Raw genomic sequence first — 21977 nt, 5'->3', positions numbered from 1 at the left:
TATATGCACGCGGCCATTGTTTTCACATACCGCTGCCCCCACCGGAAGTCACGTGCATGATCACATGACTTTCGGTGGTTGCCATGGTAGCACAGGGTTATGAGATGACGCCTGTAGCTATCATGAGTCACTTTTGGTTTTACTCAGCCCTGAGCCGAGTGAATCAGAAAGTGAACATATATGCTCTTTACAGCTGTGTAGCTGTGATCAGCAGATAGGGCAGAGTGAAAGCATTGTTGATCGCTATAGCCCCCTAGGGGGACTAGTAAAATAAAAAAAATTAAAAAAAAAAGTTTTAAATAATAAACAAAAACCTAAAAGTTCAAATCACTCCCCTTTCACCCCATTGAAAATTAAAGGGTTAAAAAAAGAAAATATACACATTTGGTATCGCCGCGTTCAGAAATGCCTGATCTATCAAAATATAAAATAATTAATCCGATTGGAATTTTTTTGCCGCTACGCCGTTTACCAAACGCCAAAATTACGTTTTTTGGTTGCCGCAAGTTTTACGCAAAAATGCAATAACAGGCGATCAAAACGTAGCATCTGCGCAAAAAAAATTAAAACTGTCAGCTCGAGACGCAAAAAATAATCAAAAAAATGAGAACGCTACGGGTTTCGGAAAATGGCACAAAACGTACGCCACTTATTGGACAAGCTTGTGAATTTTTTTTAACCTCTTAGATACAAGTAAACCTATACATGTTTAGTGTCTACAACCTTGCACCGACCTCAGGCATCACACGCACACAAGTTTTACCATATAGTGAACACAGTGAATAAAACATCCCAAAAACTATTGTGCGATCACACTTTTTTTTTTTGCAGTTTTTCCACACTTGGAATTTTTTTGCTGTTTTCCAGTACACTATATGGTTTAACTTATGGTTTCATTTAAAAGTACAACTCTTCCTGCAAAAAACAAGCCCTCATATGGCAAGATTGACAGAAAAATAAAGTTACGGCTCTCAGAAGGTGAGCAAAAAAACAAAAACAGAAAGGGCCCGGGGGCTGAAGGGGTTAAATGTCACCTGCTTTAACCCAGCAGGAAGTAATGGGTAGCGTCAGTATCAGTAAAGTAGGCAAATCCCTAGGTCTGGATGTCATACCGCCGAGTACTGCAGGAATTAAGTACGATGATAGACAGATCATTATTTTTTATGTTCACAGATTCCATAATAACAGGAACTATACCATAGGACTGGTGCATAGCAAATGTGCCAATATTCAAAAAGGGGACACAATCCGTGCTTTGAAATTATAGGCTGGTAAGGTAACCCTTACTGTGGGTAAAATCCTTTAGGTTTTCCAAAAACATGCCATCCTGGAGTATCTCAAGAAGAGTCATGACCCAGTATTGACTTGGGTTTATGAAGGATTGGACCTGTCAAAATCTGATCAGCTTCTTTGAAGAGAGAATTTTCAGACTTGGCCAGAAAAACACAGTGGATGTTGTCTTTATGGACGTTTTAAAGGCGTTTGATACAGTGCCACATAACAGATTGGTACATAAAATGAGAATAATGATAGGGCAAAATATGTAACTGGGTTAAAAATGGATAGGAAACAAAGGGTGGTTATTAACCCCTTCACGACCTTGGATATATATATATATATATATATATATATATGTCCGAAGTCGTTTCCCTGTAGTAATCCCTGCACATGTCTGATACGATCAGCAAACGTGCGGCTAACAGGCATGGGTGGATCAGAAATCCATCCACTCCTGCTTACCACTTAAATCGAGTTGTCAGATTTTGACAGCACAATCTAAGTGGCTGCAGATGGATGTGATCACGAGACGCCATGGTATTGCTATGATAGCGCAGGGTCAGTTGATTTACTTCTTGTGACAGCCGACAGAGCGCCACCACTCACAGGAACACTGCATTTTATGATCGGCACAAGCATTCGCCGTGTAAAGCCCCCTAAACTTTTAAATATAAAAAATTGAAAAACCTAAAATTTCAAATCCCTTTAGCCACATTGAAAAGAAAAAAAAAAATGTAAAAATATACACATTTGGCATTGCTGCATTCAGAAATGCCCGATCTATCAAAATATAAAATCAATCTGATCTGTACAAGGCATAGTGATGAAAAAAAAATCCAAATGCCAAAAACTGTTTTTGGGTCTCCGCAACATTGTGTTAAAATGTAACAGGCGAGTAAAATATTGCATCTATGCAAAAACAGTGTAATTTAAAAACTGTGTCTCAAGACGCTAAAAATAAGCTGTCACTGAGCCCCAGATCCCTAAAAATGAGAACGTTACGAGTTTTGGAAAATGGTGACAAGCTAATTTTTTTATTTTTTATTTTTTTTGAGGGGGGGGGGGAGAGAGAGAGAGACTACTGTTTTTTTTTTTTTTTTTTTTTAAGTTACTTTTTTTTTTTTTATTATATATATCTATGAACTTGTGCTGACGTGAGGCATCATACAGACATGTCAGTTTTATCATACAATGAATATGGTTAATAACAGACCCCAAAAACAATTGTGCATTACACTTTTTTTTTTGCGATTTCAGCGCACTTGGAATTTTTTTTCCCTCCATTTTCCAGTACACTGTTTAGTAACACTAATTGTTTCATTCAAAAGTACAAGTCGTACTACCAAAAGTGAGCATATTGACGGAAAAATAAAAGTTTGTCTCCTGGAAGAAGGGGAGGAAAAAACGAAAACGAAAAGTTGGTGTGAAGGGGTAAATGGAACACTCGGACTGGGTCACAGTTAATATTGACATACCACAGAAGTCAGGGGGTTTTTTTTTTCGGTTTTTTTTTTACATATTCATGACATTGTAAGGGGCACAGTGAGTAGAATTTCAATATTTGCAGATGATACTAAACTCTGCAGAGTAATAAATACAGAGGAGGATAATTTATTACAGAAGGCTTTGTGTAGGCTGGAAGCTTGGGCTGAGAAATGGCAATTGAAGTTTAATGTGAATATATATAAGGTCATGCACTTGGGCAGAGAAAATACAATTTATAATTATGTATTAAATTGTAGAACACTGGGTAAAACTCACTGAAAAAGACTTGGGTGTATGGGTGGATGACAAACTCCCCTTAACTGACCAGTATCAAGTAGCTGCTGCAAAGGATAATAAAATATTGGCATGCATTAAGACCAGTATAGATGCTCATGAGAAGAACAGTTTTTCCTCTATACAAGTCACTAGTGCGACCACAGTTATAAGATGGTGTCTGGTGTCTAAGAAGGACCTAGCTGAACTAAGGCTGATGCAAAGAGCAACCAAGATTATTAAAGAAATGGGGGGGAATGCACAAAGACAGGTTATTAAACTTGTGGTTATTCAGTTTTAGAAAAATGAAGGATCTTATTACAATGTACACATGAGGACACATAAGAAAGACAGAGTAAACACGGATGGATAAAACGAACTGTGCAATACATGCATTTTTTAAGCAGTCGTGTGAAGGAGGCCTTAGGGTATGTTGTAAGTTTTATGTGAGTAGGAATACTGGGATCAAACATGGTAAAGGGGTTATCCGGCTGATTTTGCCTTTTTCTTGTGCTTTCACTATTGGGCTGCATTGGGGCAGGTAAGTAGATAGCGACTACCTACCTGCCCTGCTGTCAGCCCCGCTCAATCGGCTCAGAGTAGTCTTGTGACCGCTTCTGCCATGATATTGCTGCATCTTGTGATGTCACATCAACAGGGGGCAGGAGCTTGTTGACTGGCCTCATAGCCAGAGGCGGTGACTACACCAAGATGCTTTCTCAGCGTGAATGTAGCTGGATCGTATGCCTGGGCACTTTGACACCATCTGGTTTAAATGAGAAAATGAGTTTCGCCTCCTTTTTATAGATTTAGCTCCTATCTCTCTGGTGGCGGTTCACTTCTCTTGTGTCCCGCGATTTTATTTTAATATTTGATTTTAATTCCCTTTCCTTTTCTTTTCTCTTTTTCTGAGATGTGACCCACATGTCTGTATTCCCATGTGACTACATATGCTGGACAGCTCCGCTATACTTAACAACCTGATATGGAGACACTCAACTCATCTGCAGGCGCCATCTATGATCAAGCCTATGGATTTTCTCCTATTGCAATATTTCCTATTGCTTCGATATACATATATATTTTCATGTATAATAATGTTTGTCTAGAATAAAATTGCCTGTGTGGAATATTTGTGATGGGGGTACCCTGGATGATGCATGTTGCTACTAAGCTTCACGACCCTTGGCTATGGCCATTCTTTTGTGGTAACATTTTTTCATCTATATATGTTTTTTGATTGCAGAATCCCCCTTATGGTCTATTTTTCATCTCCCTGATACATCTATAGTCTGTCTTTATTCTGGCACTAACATATGATGGGTATTTATCTAATGACTATGGACCAGTTTTGGTCTATGTAACTTATATCTGGGTAACTTTGGTTCCAGGTACCCTTATGATATTTAATTTATACTAACCATCCTGTTTTTCAACTTTGATGTTCATGCCAGGATCAATAGTCATGACTTATTTAGTGTACTTTTATTGTCTTCATTACACTAAGCTGAGAGTTGTGATAGACCTGGGGGATTTTCTTACTATTTTCTATGGGTTTCCCCACTAGGGGCAGCTCCGTTATGTATTGGCTAAATCTACCCACATCTAAGATATCTGCGATGCTTTTTGTCTTCTGACTATGACGCGAGGTCTCTTCTATGCTATGGGCAAACTCTGTATTATCTTTGGGGCCTTACCAGCATCTAAGATGGCCGCGCGTGTTTCGCATGCCCTGTGCTGCCTGCGATCTCGCGCGCACTGAGGAGCTCCGTCCGACGGGAGATGACGTTCCCCTTGTGAGCGTCACTTCCGCCGGGAGACCCGGAAGTGACGCGCGGGACGCGAGCATTGCCACAGCGCATGCGGCGTTTGAACGGCGGCCACTACGAAGCAATTATTGTGGGTATATATACATGGGGTACACCATGCAGGGTCACATCGCCCCCTGAGGAAGCACTACAAGCGAAACGCGTCGGGGCTTCCCCCTCTTCTTTACCGGACTTCTGACACGGCAACTATACGGACATCTATTATGGGTAAGCACTCGCTTTAATCTATGCACAGCCTATGGGGTTTTTCTGGAATATATATGGTGGGCTTTACCATGATACTTTACCTTATAGACTGCATAATTTTTGCCTATATATACTGTTGATATACGTGTTGTTGAGGTCCCTGGAAGGGAGATCTCTGCTAGTTCTGGAACCTTTCACTGTTATATTTTTATAATCTATTTTTTATAAATAGATTATATCTGTATGTGACTTTGTTATAATAAACATTTAATTATAATTTTGGGTGTACTAGCCATCTTTTCAATATTATGTTTGGCCATATGAAACTCAGTCTTTTTCACTTTTTCATTATCTCATTGAGTGGCCTTTTATACTATATTGAACATCCACCTGTTACCCTGTCTAATTGCTTATTAATGTACACATGAGGACACATAAGAAAAACAGAGTAAACACGGATGGATAAAACGAACTGTGCAATACATGCATTTTTTAAGCAGTCGTGTGAAGGAGGCCTTAGGGTATGTTGTAAGTTTTATGTGAGTAGGAATACTGGGATCAAACATGGTAAAGGGGTTATCCGGCTGATTTTGCCTTTTTCTTGTGCTTTCACTATTGGGCTGCATTGGGGCAGGTAAGTAGATAGCGACTACCTACCTGCCCTGCTGTCAGCCCCGCTCAATCGGCTCAGAGTAGTCTTGTGACCGCTTCTGCCATGATATTGCTGCATCTTGTGATGTCACATCAACAGGGGGCAGGAGCTTGTTGACTGGCCTCATAGCCAGAGGCGGTGACTACACCAAGATGCTTTCTCAGCGTGAATGTAGCTGGATCGTATGCCTGGGCACTTTGACACCATCTGGTTTAAATGAGAAAATGAGTTTCTCCTCCTTTTTATAGATTTAGCACCTAACTCTCTGGTGGCGGTTCACTTCTCTTGTGTCCCGCGATTTTATTTTAATATTTGATTTTAATTCCCTTTCCTTTTCTTTTCTCTTTTTCTGAGATGTGACCCACATGTCTGTATTCCCATGTGACTACATATGCTGGACAGCTCCGCTATACTTAACAACCTGATATGGAGACACTCAACTCATCTGCAGGCGCCATCTATGATCAAGCCTATGGATTTTCTCCTATTGCAATATTTCCTATTGCTTCGATATACATATATATTTTCATGTATAATAATGTTTGTCTAGAATAAAATTGCCTGTATGGAATATTTGTGATGGGGGTACCCTGGATGATGCATGTTGCTACTAAGCTTCACGACCCTTGGCTATGGCCATTCTTTTGTGGTAACATTTTTTCATCTATATATGTTCTTTGATTGCAGAATCCCCCTTATGGTCTATTTTTCATCTCCCTGATACATCTATAGTCTGTCTTTATTCTGGCACTAACATATGATGGGTATTTATCTAATGACTATGGACCAGTTTTGGTCTATGTAACTTATATCTGGGTAACTTTGGTTCCAGGTATCCTTATGATATTTAATTTATACTAACCATCCTGTTTTTCAACTTTGATGTTCATGCCAGGATCAATAGTCATGACTTATTTAGTATACTTTTATTGTCTTCATTATACTAAGCTGGGAGTTGTGATAGACCTGGGGGATTTTCTTACTATTTTCTATGGGTTTCCCCACTAGGGGCAGCTCCGTTATGTATTGGCTAAATCTACCCACATCTAAGATATCTGCGATGCTTTTTGTCTTCTGACTATGACGCGAGGTCTCTTCTATGCTATAGGCAAACTCTGTATTATCTTTGGGGCCTTACCAGCATCTAAGATGGCCGCGCGTGTTTCGCATGCCCTGTGCTGCCTGCGATCTCGCGCGCACTGAGGAGCTCCGTCCGACGGGAGATGACGTTCCCCTTGTGAGCGTCACTTCCGCCGGGAGACCCAGAAGTGACGCGCGGGACGCGAGCATTGCCACAGCGCATGCGGCGTTTGAACGGCGGCCACTACGAAGCAATTATTGTGGGTATATATACATGGGGTACACCATGCAGGGTCACATCGCCCCCTGAGGAAGCACTACAAGCGAAACGCGTCGGGGCTTCCCCCTCTTCTTTACCGGACCTCTGACACGGCAACTATACGGACATCTATTATGGGTAAGCACTCGCTTTAATCTATGCACAGCCTATGGGGTTTTTCTGGAATATATATGGTGGGCTTTACCATGATACTTTACCTTATAGACTGGTCATAATTTTTGCCTATATATACTGTTGATATACGTGTTGTTGAGGTCCCTGGAAGGGAGATCTCTGCTAGTTCTGGAACCTTTCACTGTTATATTTTTATAATCTATTTTTTATAAATAGATTATATCTGTATGTGACTTTGTTATAGTAAACATTTAATTATAATTTTGGGTGTACTAGCCATCTTTTCAATATTATGTTTGGCCATATGAAACTCAGTCTTTTTCACTTTTTCATTATCTCATTGAGTGGCCTTTTATACTATATTGAACATCCACCTGTTACCCTGTCTAATTGCTTATTAATGTACACATGAGGACACATAAGAAAAACAGAGTAAACACGGATGGATAAAACGAACTGTGCAATACATGCATTTTTTAAGCAGTCGTGTGAAGGAGGCCTTAGGGTATGTTGTAAGTTTTATGTGAATAGGAATACTGGGATCAAACATAGTAATGGAGTTATCCGGCTGATTTTGCCTTTCTTGTGCTTTCCCTATTGGGCTGCATTGGGGCAGGTAAGTAGATAGCGACTACCTACTTGCCCTGCTGTCAGCCCCGCTCAATCGGCTCAGAGTAGTCTTGTGACCGCTTCTGCCATGATATTGCTGCATCTTGTGATGTCACATCAACAGGGGGCAGGAGCTTGTTTACTGGCCTCATAGCCACTTCATGTTGATGCCCTGCTGGGCGGGTACCAAGTGTGGAGTCCCCCCCCCCCCCCCCCCCCCCTTCCCTCTTCACTGCACCCTCTTATACATTTTGTAGTGCAGTGGTCTCAAAGACTCTGCCGGTAGCCCACAGATTCCATGCTGATCGCTGCCTGTGCTGGGGCCGTGCAGTTAGTGCTTTATATCAGAGGGCAGACTCTCAGCTACTGATCAGATGCGAGCTGTGTATACAGCTAATGCAATGATAAGCTGCTGACCAATCAGAGTTTAGCAGCTGATCACTGGACAAGCTGTATACAGGGCTCGGCCCTGAGCAGCGGCCGGAAATCTGTCCTCTGATATAAAGCACTGTCAGTGGCAGCCACCGATGCTTGTTGTGGTGTGTAGGCCTGCAGCCTCCTTGCTGATCGCTGCCTGTGCTGGGGCCCGTGCAGTCAGTGCGTTATATCAGATGACAGATTTCCAGGCACTGTGCAGTGACAAGCTCTGTATACAGCTACTGCAATGATCAGCTGCCGGCCAATCAGAGGCAGCAGCTGATCACTGGAGAAGCTGTATACAGAGCTCGGCCCTGCACAGAACCCGGAAATCTGACCTCAGATATAAAGCTCTGTCAGCTGCGGCCTATGCAGTGTTCATCAAGGGGGATACAGTTGCAAGAAGCAGGAAACCAAGGGAACGAGGACAGGTGAGAAGGGTTTGTCTTTTTTTTTTTATTTCTATTTCTTTGCATGCGTGAAGAATGGCACAATAGGGGACAATTCTACAGGACCGAGCATTGCTACAAGAGGACCAGGAAAGGGGACATTACTATAGGAAGAGGACCAGGAAAGGGGACATTACTATAGGAAGAGGACCAGGAAAGGGGACATTACTATAGGAAGAGGACCAGGAAAGGGGACATTACTATAGGAAGAGGACCAGGAAAGGGGACATTACTATAGGAAGAGGAGAAGGATTGGGCACAATAGTACAGGATGGGCACATTTATAGCAAGATGGGCACAAGGATGGAGCATATTACACGATGGGGCGTTACTATAGGATGGGCACATTACTACATTATTTGTGCCCATATTGTCATCTGCTAGAAGTCTGCTGGGCAGATTACTAACAGCCAATGAGTGTGCAGAGGGCGGGGCAGGACAGTGATGGCGGGCGGTGCCAGCTTTGACCTGAGGTTTCACATCCAAGGAAAGGAAAGTCAAGTTTGCTTGAGCTGCAAGTAAATAAAGTGTCTGCAGAGAATAAAGTGATAATTCAAGAGGAACAAAAGATATAAAATAAAAAAAAATAATGCAGGAATGTTTTATGACATTACAGCACAGATTAGCTTGACATTTTTTTGAAGTTTGTCGGACAACTCCTTTAACACCAACAGTTTATTTTCAGGATTTGCTTACAATTGCAGAGGGGATATAATTCCATCACCTGTGCAATACTAAGGAAATCCATTAACTATTGGTGGCTTTTGTGGTCTGGATTTGGGGAACACTGATCTAGAGCAGCAGAATCTTAAATGTGTCCTCGTGACTATATAGAAAATGTAACCTCAGAACATCTCTTACCTCATTACTCTGAGGCAACATATTTTGTTGCAGTGGAGTTTCTTATATGATTTTTGAGGAATAGAAAAAAACCTAAAGGAAATGTCATAAATATTTTTAATTAGCAAATCACAATTGTTTTATCTAGGGAAGTAATCACTAAAGAAATTAAAATGGCCATGCCCTTTTTACAATGGGAAAAACCTGTCCTAGAGTGTTGCAATGGATGCCTGAGTGTGCAGGAGGGAGGTCTGTCCTTTATGTGTACTTAACGAAAAAAATAGTCTTGCTGCAGGTGCTGTTCTAGATAATGTAATTCTACTGGGTGTTGGATACAAATGTTCTTTTGCATTTTAGATTTGCTAGTAGAGGAAAACTTGAATGAACAGTTCACCGGAAAAAAAATTGAAGGGTCTGTGCTTCGATAACCTCGTCCAGCTTATAGATAAACAGCGAATAGAAAGATGAAAATCCAGCGCCGGCACAATAAAAAATAAAAACAGCTTTTTTTTTTTTCTTGTTTCTTGAAACGCGTTGACATTTCTTTGCTCTGTATATGCCCCTATATGTTTATATTATGGTATTTTTAACTTTATAATTAAATTTCCATTTCTATTATGCTGGTGCTGGATTTTTCTTCTTTCTATTTGCTGTTTTAGATGTGCCCTTGTGTAGGTCGATGTGCACCCAGTGGATATTCTAAAGTAAGGCTGAGTTCACACGTCCATTAGAATGGAATCCGCAGAGGTCCATTGGCAAAAAAAAGTTTTGCAAACACAACCCATTTGTCCGATGTTAACCGATTTCTGCAGGATCCATTTATTTATTTTTTTAAATAAGGGAGTTATGCAAAATGGATCCGTTAAATTGCAATTTATCTTCCATTTGAAACAAATTCTGTTAGCAAAACAAGGATCCTTTACAAACAAAAGAAAAACTGATTGCTATTTAGCTATCTAACGGATCCTTCCTCCATAGCCTCCAATGTTAAATAATCCATTTCTGCAGGATCTGTTTTTTGTTTTTTTTTAAATAAAGTTGCTTTTGAATAACTTTGTTTAACGGATCTCTGCAGGATCCTTTCTAATGGATGATTACGGGACATGTGACCTCAGCATAATACTGGAATTACTAGAGGTGCTGAGGTAAGACTAAGCGTGGACAGCAGTGTGAGCACCCATCTCTATGATCCAACATTGGAGATACCATGGGTGCTGATTTAAGACGAGGTGGTACTAGAGCGGAAAAGAAGCAGGCATTGGCACTCAGCTCAATATAGAATGCATGACAATCAATATATAAATAACCAGAAATCTTTTATTGAAAACATACCCCAATAAAAACATTTTTAAAAGGCAAAAAACACCAGACAAAAGAAAAACAATGATTAACTGTGGTGCTATACAATGATACAAAGTATTAACCAGCAAAGGACAAAATAGCCATAGGACATATCAATGAGTCCATTCAAAAGATGCAAAAACATAAAATGGCACAGCTGGATAATAGCACAAATGAAATAACCCACCATAACAGAAGTACATCACTGTTAAGAGCCTAAGATAGCGATCAGAAGTCTGGTGAACGCCCCATACCCAACGCGTGTCGCTCATCAAGTGAGCTTCATCAGGAGTGAATTGTCAGCACTCTGGCAGCGGAAGTTCCTCCCTCGTCATTATGGTAACCCGATACACAGCCCGTACCAGTGAACAGCAAGTCTCAGGAGACTGCAATGGAACGGAAGGTAAGGTGAGCATAATATGTGCGTGCGTGCTTGTGTGTTTTTGTGTTTGTACGTGTTTGTGTGTGTTTGTGCATGGCATGTGTGGAATGACACAATAGGCGACCAGGATGGAACATTTAACAAGTTGTGGAACGAATTGTCTGCATTGCATTGATTTCCTATGGGAAATCTTGCTTTGCTGAACGAGTAACTTGGTTAACAAGCACATTCCCAGAACGGATTGTTCTCGTTAACCAAGGTTCCACTGTATTGGCTGTGTATCAAAATGAGGCCTTATGCAACGGTTTTTTTATAATCATTTATATAAATAATTTTTTTTAAAAATGGCGCATGCGGTCCCTCCCCCCTCCCCCCAATTTTGATACCAAGCCATAAAAGGGCCAACAGCTGGGGGCTGGTATTTTCAGTCTAGGGAGGTCCATAGTTATTGCCCCCCATCCACCCCACCCCGAGCTAAAAATGGCAGCCTGCAATCGCCCATAATCGTCTCATCCATTAGATGTGAAAATTCTAGCTTTTTACCTGGCTCATCTTGATTGCCCTGGTGCAGTGGCAATGGGGGTAATATAAGGGGTTAATGACAGCTCACAGCTGCCACTAAGTCCTAGACTAGTAATGGAAGGCATCTGAGATCCTCCTATTACTAATACTGTAAGTGTAAAGAAATACACAAACATCAAAAAATTCTTTATTTGAAATAAAATACAAAAACCCCACCCTCTTTCTCCAGTTTATTAACCCCAAACACCCAGTTCCGACGTAATCCACACAAGGACTCACAAAGATCCTGGCTCTGCTACATATTGAAGAATGTAGTTGCCCATTGTGGCTTCAGGCAGAGACTGATGAGCAGGGATTTCACTCAGTTTATCTGCAGTCACAGCTGGCGGCTACCACGGTACCCCACCTGTGAATGCAGGTAAACAGACCTCAGGTGACCTCATTTGAACTCAGTGACCTCACCTCAGGTGAACTCATTCAGGTCAATGAAACCTGCATCTCCTGGTAGAGAACTGCATTTTTTTTGCCAAAAGATGCAGATATGGTGCTGAAATTTATACTCCAAATTCCTGCACCAATTTCGCATCTCCTGGCAAAAAAAACCCCATCAAAATGCGATGCAGTTTTGATGCGATATTTTGCCAGGAGATGCAGATTTGGTACTAAAATTTATACACTAAATTCCTGCACCAAAGCTGTATCATCTCCAAAAAATGCATCTAAATGCGATGTGCTACTAAAAATTTCCTGACATTTTCTTAGTTTCCTTTTACAGGAAATGCCATGGTCCATAAATAGCTTACAACACAGCAAATAAATCTCATTGTTGAAATGTCAGAACAAGGGTGCAAAATATATTCCAAGTGGCTTAAATCTGGCAGAACAGTGACGTTACCAAGAGCTAAGTGTCCCTCAAAAATTGATGAAAATATGAAGAAAGTTGGGCCAGGATATTGTCAGGAGAGTGCGGCAACATGAAAGGTGCTGCAGGAATTTCTGACCAGTGCTGATTGTGTACTGTATGTGACAATAATCTCCCTTATTCATGTGTTTGGCCACCCAATGACATTGGGTGGTCAGAGAGTATCCTTTTCTTACAAAGCCTGGCTATGTTTTGCCAAAAACTACATCAGCTCTGCAAAAAGCACGAATGTTATGGTCTGACTAGAACGAGGCTGAACTTTTTGGCTATAAGTGCAAAAGATATGTTTGGCCCAAAGGCAATACTGCACATCACCGAAATAGCACCATACCTTCTGTGCAGCCTGGTGGAGGGAGGCAGCATTATGTTTTGGGGGCTTTTTATCAGCAGCTGGAATGAATTATGAATAGTTCCAAATAGTCAATTTTGCATCAAAACCTTCAGGTCACTGCTAAAATGCTGAAGATGAGGAGGAATTTCATTCTTCAGCATGATGAGCCTATGCATGTCTCCAAACCAACAAAAGAATGGCATTGTAAAAAGATCAGAGCTTTGGAATGGACCAGCCTTAGCCCACCTGAATCCAATTGAAAATCTGAGGGTTGACCTGAAGGGGGCACTGTACATAGGAGATACCCTCACAATCTGACAGAATTTGAGCACTACTGTAAGGAAGAGTGGACAAAGATTGCCAACTCTAGATGTGTCATGCTGGTAGACTCCTACCCAAAGTCTGAATGCTGTCATTAAATTCAAAGGGTGCTTCAGCAAAGTAATGGTGGGCACATTTATGCAACTACATTATTTTAGTTTTAATTTTCCACCAGAAAATACTCTAGTTTAAATAATTTGTACAAATTATAGGTGACATTAAAGAAGAAAAAGTTCTGAAATTTACTCTTCTTGGTATGATATATATTTTTTTTTTTTACATGCGTTTTTTACTTTTTATATCTCCTGTATGCTTTATACTGATGGATTCATGCCTTGGCAATCAACATCAAATATAATTTGAGGGAACAGTAAAAAATGTTTATATGGAATTCAAATACTGGAAAGTAAAGTTAATAGGACGACGCCACTTATTTCCTCTTTGGTTAGATACAGTATTACCACAATCTATACCTTGATTATTGGACCTCCCACCATCCATTCACATTGAAAACTTTGAAACCACAGTGTTTGGGGGCACATGTATTTATTATATAATTAAATCTGAAGACCACCCAAGATTGGAAACCAAGAAATCAACTCCACAGAGATCTAAATTTGACCTTTGTAATGTAACCAAACTTTCTACCTTCCTGATTCTGTGCATTTTATATTTCACAGTCTACAATTTCAGTTTTAGAGACACATTCGTATCATTTTAACATTGCATAAGTTACAGAATATTAGCGAGAAAATTGTAACTATAGTGTTTTTCCAAAAATAAGACAGTCTTATACTTTGCCCCGAAAAAAATGCTAGAGCTTATTTTCGAGGGTAGGTCTTATTCTTGGAGAAACCTGGTTGCGGGTAAGTTTACCCCCCAAAAAAAGCAGACCGCCCCCTTCCCCAGAGACGCATACCAGACCCCAGACGTCTGTGGCTCCCAGGTTCTCCTGTGATCTTCGGTGGGTGCTCCCAGCAGGTAAGCTCCATGCTGCATCCCTTGCTTCTGGCCGACACACTCACATACATCAGATCGCACACACAATCACACATCAGATTGCTCACGCACCCTCACCACATCCAAGAATCCTAATTCCTTCTGGCCGGCAGAGAATCCTGAGATGCAGTGCAGTGGATTGTGTGGGTGTGTGATCTGATTGTGTGTATGATGTGATGTGTGTCTGTGCGTGCATGCGCGCGCGAGTGTGTGCAATCTACTGCAGGGCCTACTGAGTATTATTGCGAGGTGTCCGCTGTCTATAATGAAGTGACTAAGGTTTTTAGCTACATGGACACTTTGTTATTGAACCGCAACTAGGGCTTATTTTAGGGGTAGGGCTTATATTTAAGTCTGGCTCCAAAAATGCTGAAAATCCCTGCTAAGGTATATTTTTGGTGGAGAGCTTATGTTTGTAAAAACACGATATGGCAAACTGTTTTACCCAATGAACCACCATAAATATCATCAGAATTGTAGATTTGCTGGAATTTACCAGTATTTTTTTGTGATCAAAATATTTTAAAAAAAAAAAAAAAAAAAAAATGGAAAATACATTATTTTTCACCTCTGCAAAGATTCAGATTTTCATCTTTACATTTAATGATTTTCGAAGTGGACACCAGAAAATGCCAAATACTTGCCCCAAATGTCTGAGTACCCTTTATGGGAGGATGTCCTTTTCTTCTCCTCAGAAGAAGCTCATTTACATTATTTTTTACATACTATATAACACTTAAATTGCTTAAGTACAGCACTTCAGTACCTGCACTGGCACAATATCCTCCCCTGCGATCAGTGCTGTAGACTAGAGATGAGCGAACCGGTCCTGGTTCGGCTCGAGGTCGGCTCGCCGAACGGAGGTCCCGTTCGAGTTCGGCTCGTCGAACGTTCGACGAACCGAACTCGAACTGCATAGGAAACAATGGCAGGCAATCACAAACACATAAAAACACCTAGAAAACACCCTCAAAGGTGTCCAAAAGGTGACAAACAACTCAAACACATGGGAAAGTGACAAGGACATATACTCATGCGAAAACAAAACAGCTGGACAAGGAAAAAGAGAAGGACACACAGGTATATGCAAGGAAACATCGATTCCATTATTGTGCAACTTGAGCCCTGCTCATTTTAGGCTTCCAATCTGGATAAATTGCCTGAGCTCGCCACGTACGCCTTGGGGATCTTGTCGTGTCCTGCAGCCAGCGTTCTCTCGGAACCTGTCTTCAGTGCTGCTGGGGGTCTGCTGGCAGATAAGCACACGTGTCTGTCCACTGACAATGTGGACATGGCTCTCAGAGGACTTTTCTTCCCCTGGGTCAGCCAGGGGACGGGAAAGGCACGCGTATTTTTGAGAGTGCTTCATGCAAAGCATCTGTTTCTTATTCAAAAGGGGGGTCAACTGATGCCAGTCAAGTGGGGTGTGTGTGGCCCAGTTAGTGGCAACGAGGGAGACTGTGGTTGGAGTCCCCTCGCTGTGTTTCTAAAAGAACCAAGATGAACAAGTCATGGCTCTCACAGGACTTTTCTTCCCCTGGGTCAGCCAGGGGACGGGAAAGGCACGCGTATTTTTGAGAGTGCTTCATGCAAAGCATCTGTTTCTTATTCAAAAGGGGGGTCAACTGATGCCAGTCAAGTGGGGTGTGTGTGGCCCAGTTAGTGGCAACGAGGGAGACTGTGGTTGGAGTCCCCTCGCTGTGTTTCTAAAAGAACCAAGATGAACAAGTCATGGCTCTCAGAGGACTTTTCTTCCCCTGGGTCAGCCAGGGGACGGGAAAGGCACGCGTATTTTTGAGAGTGCTTCATGCAAAGCATCTGTTTCTTATTCAAAAGGGGGGTCAACTGATGCCAGTCAAGTGGGGTGTGTGTGGCCCAGTTAGTGGCAACGAGGGAGACTGTGGTTGGAGTCCCCTCGCTGTGTTTCTAAAAGAACCAAGATGAACAAGTCATGGCTCTCAGAGGACTTTTCTTCCCCTGGGTCAGCCAGGGGATGGGAAAGGCACGCGTATTTTTGAGAGTGCTTCATGCAAAGCATCTGTTTCTTATTCAAAAGGGGGGTCAACCGATGCCAGTCAAGTGGGGTGTGTGTGGCCCAGTTAGTGGAAACGAGGGAGGCTGTGGTTGGAGTCCCCTCGCTGTGTTTCTAAAAGAACCAAGATGAACAAGTCATGGCTCTCAGAGGACTTTTCTTCCCCTGGGTCAGCCAGGGGACGGGAAAGGCACGCGTATTTTTGAGAGTGCTTCATGCAAAGCATCTGTTTCTTATTCAAAAGGGGGGTCAACTGATGCCAGTCAAGTGGGCTGTGTGTGGCCCAGTTAGTGGCAACGAGGGAGACTGTGGTTGGAGTCCCCTCGCTGTGTTCCTAAAAGAACCAAGATGAACAAGTCATGGCTCTCAGAGGACTTTTCTTCCCCTTGGTCAGCCAGGGGACGGGAAAGGCACGCGTATTTTTGAGAGTGCTTCATGCAAAGCATCTTTTTCTTTTTCAAAAGGGGGCTCAACCGATGCCAGTCAAGTGGGGTGTGTGTGGCCCAATTAGTGGCAACGAGGGAGACTGTGGTTGGAGTCCCCTTACTGTGTTTTACATGCTTTTAGAAGGGCATGACATGGCTTAGAGGTTGACTTTCAGCATCTGGAAACTGTTGGCTACCAAAATGCTGCCTTTCCAACCTTTTTAACCGAGGATTTACGAGACCTTATGCCCATCGCAGTGCCCCAAGAGCCGATGCCCAGGCGCCACTCCTTCTCCAACAAAGGCGTGCACGCGCTACACCAGCATGTTGCACTAAACATCACTGATTCCTTGAGAAACTCTGTGTGACAGGGTGCATTTCACCACAGATAATTGGCCCAGTAAGCATGGACAGGGGCGTTACATGTCGCTGACTGGGCAATGGGTTACTGTGGGGAGAGATGGAGAAGGGTCTGCTGTACAAGTCTTGCCGTCTCCAAGAGTTGTTTCAATCCTTCTTCTGTATGTAGAAGTTAATACACTGCTTCTGCCTCTTCAACCTCGTGTGGGTCCTCCACCTTGGCGCAAACCCTGTGTGGTCAGGCCACCCTTCCTTGTAACTGCGCACAAGGAATACCACACACCTCCTTACTATGCTGGCAGCAGAGCTCAATGCCATCAGGCGGTCAAAGGTTTACTTTGAAATGTATGGGAAATGTGAGTCACACCGCTGAGAAGTTGTGGACGGTTAGCTCTGGAGACCGAGTTTCATCAATGGTTGTCTCCACTCAACCAGCAGCCAGGGAAGGCCGGGTGCGACAATGATGCAAACATGGGTGCGGCCCTTCGCTGTGACAATGTGACACACGTGCCTTGTGTGGTTCACGTGTTGAACCTGGTTGTCCAGCAATTTTTAAAGCACTATCCTGGCCCACATGGCCTTCTGCAGAGAGCACGGTGTAACGCCTTCCTTGATCCACACACTCAGATGGGCTGTAAATGATAGGCTAGAGGGAAGCCACTCACCAAGCAGGACCCCTAGAACCCTGAAACCCTTTAACCCCTATACAGGGATTAGGAATTACACAGGGCCCAAGGTGATTAATACCTGTGGAAGGCTGCAGTTCCAGAGAATAGTAGTCAGGCAGGGTCAAAACATTAATTGAGGAACAGGAACAGAATGGGACGGCCAGGACTTAATCAGAAAACAAGCAGAGGTGAAATGCGGATCGGCCAACAAGGTACATAAACAGCAAGCAGGAAAAGTAGTCAGGTAACAAGCACACAAAATCATAAAACTGAACTGGGGGTAAAAGCAGAGCTATGTCTGGCAGTGGTTTGCAGACAGGATGGGCATAAAAAAGGGTGTGGTGTCTTCCCATTGGTTGTAGCTGAATGATGGTATTTCATCTGTGAGATACCCACCAGCTACATTCAGCCAGAGATTCTGCATCTGTCAAGGTAATGCAGCCCAGTGGGTGAGCATAACCTGCGTCCACCTGCGCCGCTGGCATCGACTCCTCTCCCATCATCAGCACTATGCATGAAAGGAACACGTTGTCACCTGGCGACCGGAGTACAAATTGACGGAGCGTACTCCGTTGGTGTCTTAACAGCCGTGTGCGGCAATGATGCAAACCTGGCTGCGGGCCATCGTCAGGGCAATGTGACACACGTGCCTTGTATGGCTCACGTGTTGAACCTAATTCTCCAGCAATTTTTAAAACACCATCACGGCCTACATGGCCTTGTGCAGCCGGCACGCTCGCTATGTGCTCACTTCCATCGTGCGCACAGCAGCTCAACAACTTTCGTCGCTACAGAAGTCTTTAGGTCTGGCGGTTAAACGCCTGAAATGCGATGTGCCCACACGCAGGAATTTGAATCTGCACATGTTGCAGCGTTTGTGGCAGCACCGCCGAACCCTGCTGCAATACGTTATGACATATAGCCTGGGATAACTTGATCCAGAGGTGGTGCAGATCACGCTGCTGGAGTGGTGTCAGATCAAGGACCTATGCACCCTGCTACACAGTTTACAAATGTCGACGAAGATGTTTAGCACTGGCAATGTCATTCTCAGCGTGACAATTCTGGTCATCTACATGATGGAGCACACTGTAATTATTATTCGGAGTCAGGTGTTGGGACAAGAGGAAGGGGATGAAGTACAGGAGGAGTCATATGCGGAAGGGATAACAAGATCTACGAGGTCCAGATGGTCAGCAGCACCTATGCGGCAGTCATGGTGAGGGAGAGGGATTAACAAGGGCGCATAGTATCAGCAAAAAGTGTTGAGGAAGGTGCAGGAGCCCATGAAGAAATGGAGGACGAACTGGCGATAGGCATGGAAGACTCAGCAGATGAGTGAGAGCTTGCTCACATTTCGGTTGTGCGAGGTTGTGGGGAGAGGGCAGAGGAAGGAGGCACGATTCTCACCTCTCTGCCACCAACACACCAAGGACTTGGTCCTCCTGGATGCACAAGACACATGAGCGCCTTCTTGCTGCACTATCTACAACATGACCCTCGGATTGTACGAATTCAAAGTAATCCTGACTACTGGGTTGCCACACTGTTAGATCCCCGGTACAAGACAAAATTTGGCGAAATAATTCCTGCCATAGAAATGGACGCACGTATACAGGAGTATCTGCAGAATGTGGTACGCAATCTTAGATCTGCTTTTCCACTAAACACCAGTGCTGCACAGAGTGAATCTCAACGCTTTGTCATGGATAGGAGGAAATGGTCTTTTACTTGTCCACATCTGAGGGACCGAGGGGTGGCTGTTGTGCTGAGATGCCATTGAGTACGGTGTCCCTGCAGAGTTGCACTTTTGGTCATATACAAAATGAGTTGAAAAAGGACAGATGCGGGTGAAAAGGGGAACAGGTGTGTTGGAAAGGGGAAAAAAGTTTTGGTCTGTGGGTTTGGTGGTTAAGCAAAAGTAACATTTGATGAAGAAACAGCATCTGTTACGGTGGGACTGGCAGATTTGGATAAGGTGGTATATACTATGTTACCGCTATATAACGAAAATTAATAAGAAAAGAAAGATAAAGGTATATATCCCCATCAGCAGTCAGTGTCCACCGTGCTCCCAGATGGAAAAGGAGAGGTTGGCAACTGGAAGGTTTGGTGGAGGATACAGAGCTGTGTGGCTATGAAACTAATAGTAGCCTGAACCAAGTTAGACACCACTCGGATCTTGAGACTGGGAGCCCTGTTAGCGTCACAGGGTCCACACGCCCACCCAGCCCAGGAACTCCCTGTTAACATCACAGGGGCCATTCAGTACGCTGACCGTGTGCATTGGGGCCACACCTGTGAACAGCAGGCGCATCAGCAGCAGCAGGCCTGTTAATGCCACTGGGCTGCACAAGCAGGACTTGTAGGACAGGAGCTGGTCTTAACCGTTCTGCGTTACCAACTGTGGTGGCGGCCTGCATCGACGCCCTATCCCTGCCGTGCCTACCTCTGGCCTAAAGCCGCAATGGGTTCAACACATGGAGGTGTGCTCTTTTGGAGCATAATAGAAGACTGCGCACCTCCTTGTTGGCTCCAGCCCGTTTTATAACCTGGGTCCGCCCCAAACCAGGGTGGACCACAATGCACCTCCTGGAGACAAAAGCAGAGTGACACGTCATGAGTGGCATAACTAGCGTCCTATTTGGAACCGCAACTTCAATGATGACCTCATGGCTGTCATGACCCAAACACCTCACCAGTCATCGTCTGACCATCAATAATGAGGTGACAAGTCATAGGGGCGGGCCTCTGCAAGCCATTTGGGAGTGGCCTGGCCACATCGTCAGGACACCTGATGCCCTGTGGTCTATATGGGCCCCCCCACATCAGGGGCAGGGCCAAAGAGTTCATTACCGGACCTAGTCTCTGATGCAGTAAGTGCCTGAGCATGGTCAGTTGCATGAAATAGAGTCTCTGAAAAAAGACTATCAGCTTTAGCATGGTGTCTAGGCACAAAACAGGACTTACACCCGGCACGGAATGCAAGTACCTGTGCAAAGAGGGTTTTCACACTAAGTGTGGGAGCATGCGCTGTATCCCAAAATGAAGACTTAGCGTCAGGAATGGCACAGTCAGGCTGCGCATACTCACTAGGCGAAACACTGTAGTTAGGCTGCAGCTGGGGTAAATCGGCACACGCATGCGCACTAGCTGCCTCTCCACACTTAAACGTGGAGGAGAAATTGCTCTTCGGGTGTGGACTTGGAGATGCTGTCTATGAACAGAAGGAAAAGCTAAAGAAAGCCTCACTTTATATCCCTCCGAATTATCAAATGCAGCAATGAATTCCCTGAGTTTGCTATAACATTAGCATAGCAAAATCTGCATGAGGGTGTCCTGCACAGGTGATAGAAATAGCTTGGCACCAGTGGGACAATAATGAAATACAACATCCAGTTCTATGATGCCACTAAATGGCAGTTTTTTTTGCTATCATTATAGCTTATTAAAAACAGAGCATGAGGGTGTCCTGCAGAGGTGCTGCACATAGATTTGCACCAGTGGGGCATTAATGGAGTACAACAGCCACTTCTTGTATGACACTAAGTTTACTCAATTTTTGGTATTATAATGTATTAGTAACAATGAGTTTGAGTGTGCAATGCAGGCAGACGTGCTGCAAATATCTTTGCACTAGTGTGACTAGACAAAAGTACAATAGCCACGTTTAGGATGCCACTAGGTACACTGACTGTTTGCTAGTATAATGGCTTAGTTAAAAAGAGTTTGAGTGTGCAATGCAGGTAGAGGTGCTGCAAATATCTTTGCACTAGTAGGACTATAGCAAAGTCCAATAGCCACGTTTAGGATGCCACTAGGTACACTGACTGTTTGCTAGTATAATGGCTTAGTTATAATGAGTTGGAGTGTGCAATGCAGGCAGACGTGCTGCAAATATCTTTGCACTAGTGTGACTAGACAAAAGTACAATAGCCACGTTTAGGATGCCACTAGGTACACTGACTGTTTGCTAGTATAATGGCTTAGTTAAAAAGAGTTTGAGTGTGCAATGCAGGTAGAGGTGCTGCAAATGTCTTTGCACTAGTGTGACTAGACAAAAGTACAATAGCCACGTTTAGGATGCCACTAGGTACACTGACTGTTTGCTAGTATAATGGCTTAGTTATTATAAGGAGTTGGAGTGTGCAGAGGACAGGAGGGTACAGTGCCAGGATTGTG

At 43.4% G+C, this 21977-nt stretch overlaps 1 protein-coding gene across 1 annotated transcript in view; it reads left to right on the top strand.

The window, feature by feature from the left end:
* Positions 1–4102, top strand: part of BICC1 (BicC family RNA binding protein 1) — a 332599-nt gene extending 328497 nt beyond the window's left edge. The window contains exon 22 of the transcript XR_012754223.1: positions 3950–4102. The gene's annotated coding sequence lies outside the window, so the exon portion shown is untranslated. The remainder of the gene's footprint in view (positions 1–3949) is intronic.
* The last annotated feature ends 17875 nt before the right edge of the window (positions 4103–21977 follow it).

Source organism: Anomaloglossus baeobatrachus, chromosome 5, assembly GCF_048569485.1.
Source record: "Anomaloglossus baeobatrachus isolate aAnoBae1 chromosome 5, aAnoBae1.hap1, whole genome shotgun sequence".
Lineage (NCBI taxonomy): Eukaryota > Metazoa > Chordata > Amphibia > Anura > Aromobatidae > Anomaloglossus > Anomaloglossus baeobatrachus.
This window is presented reverse-complemented; position numbering and strand designations above follow the sequence as displayed.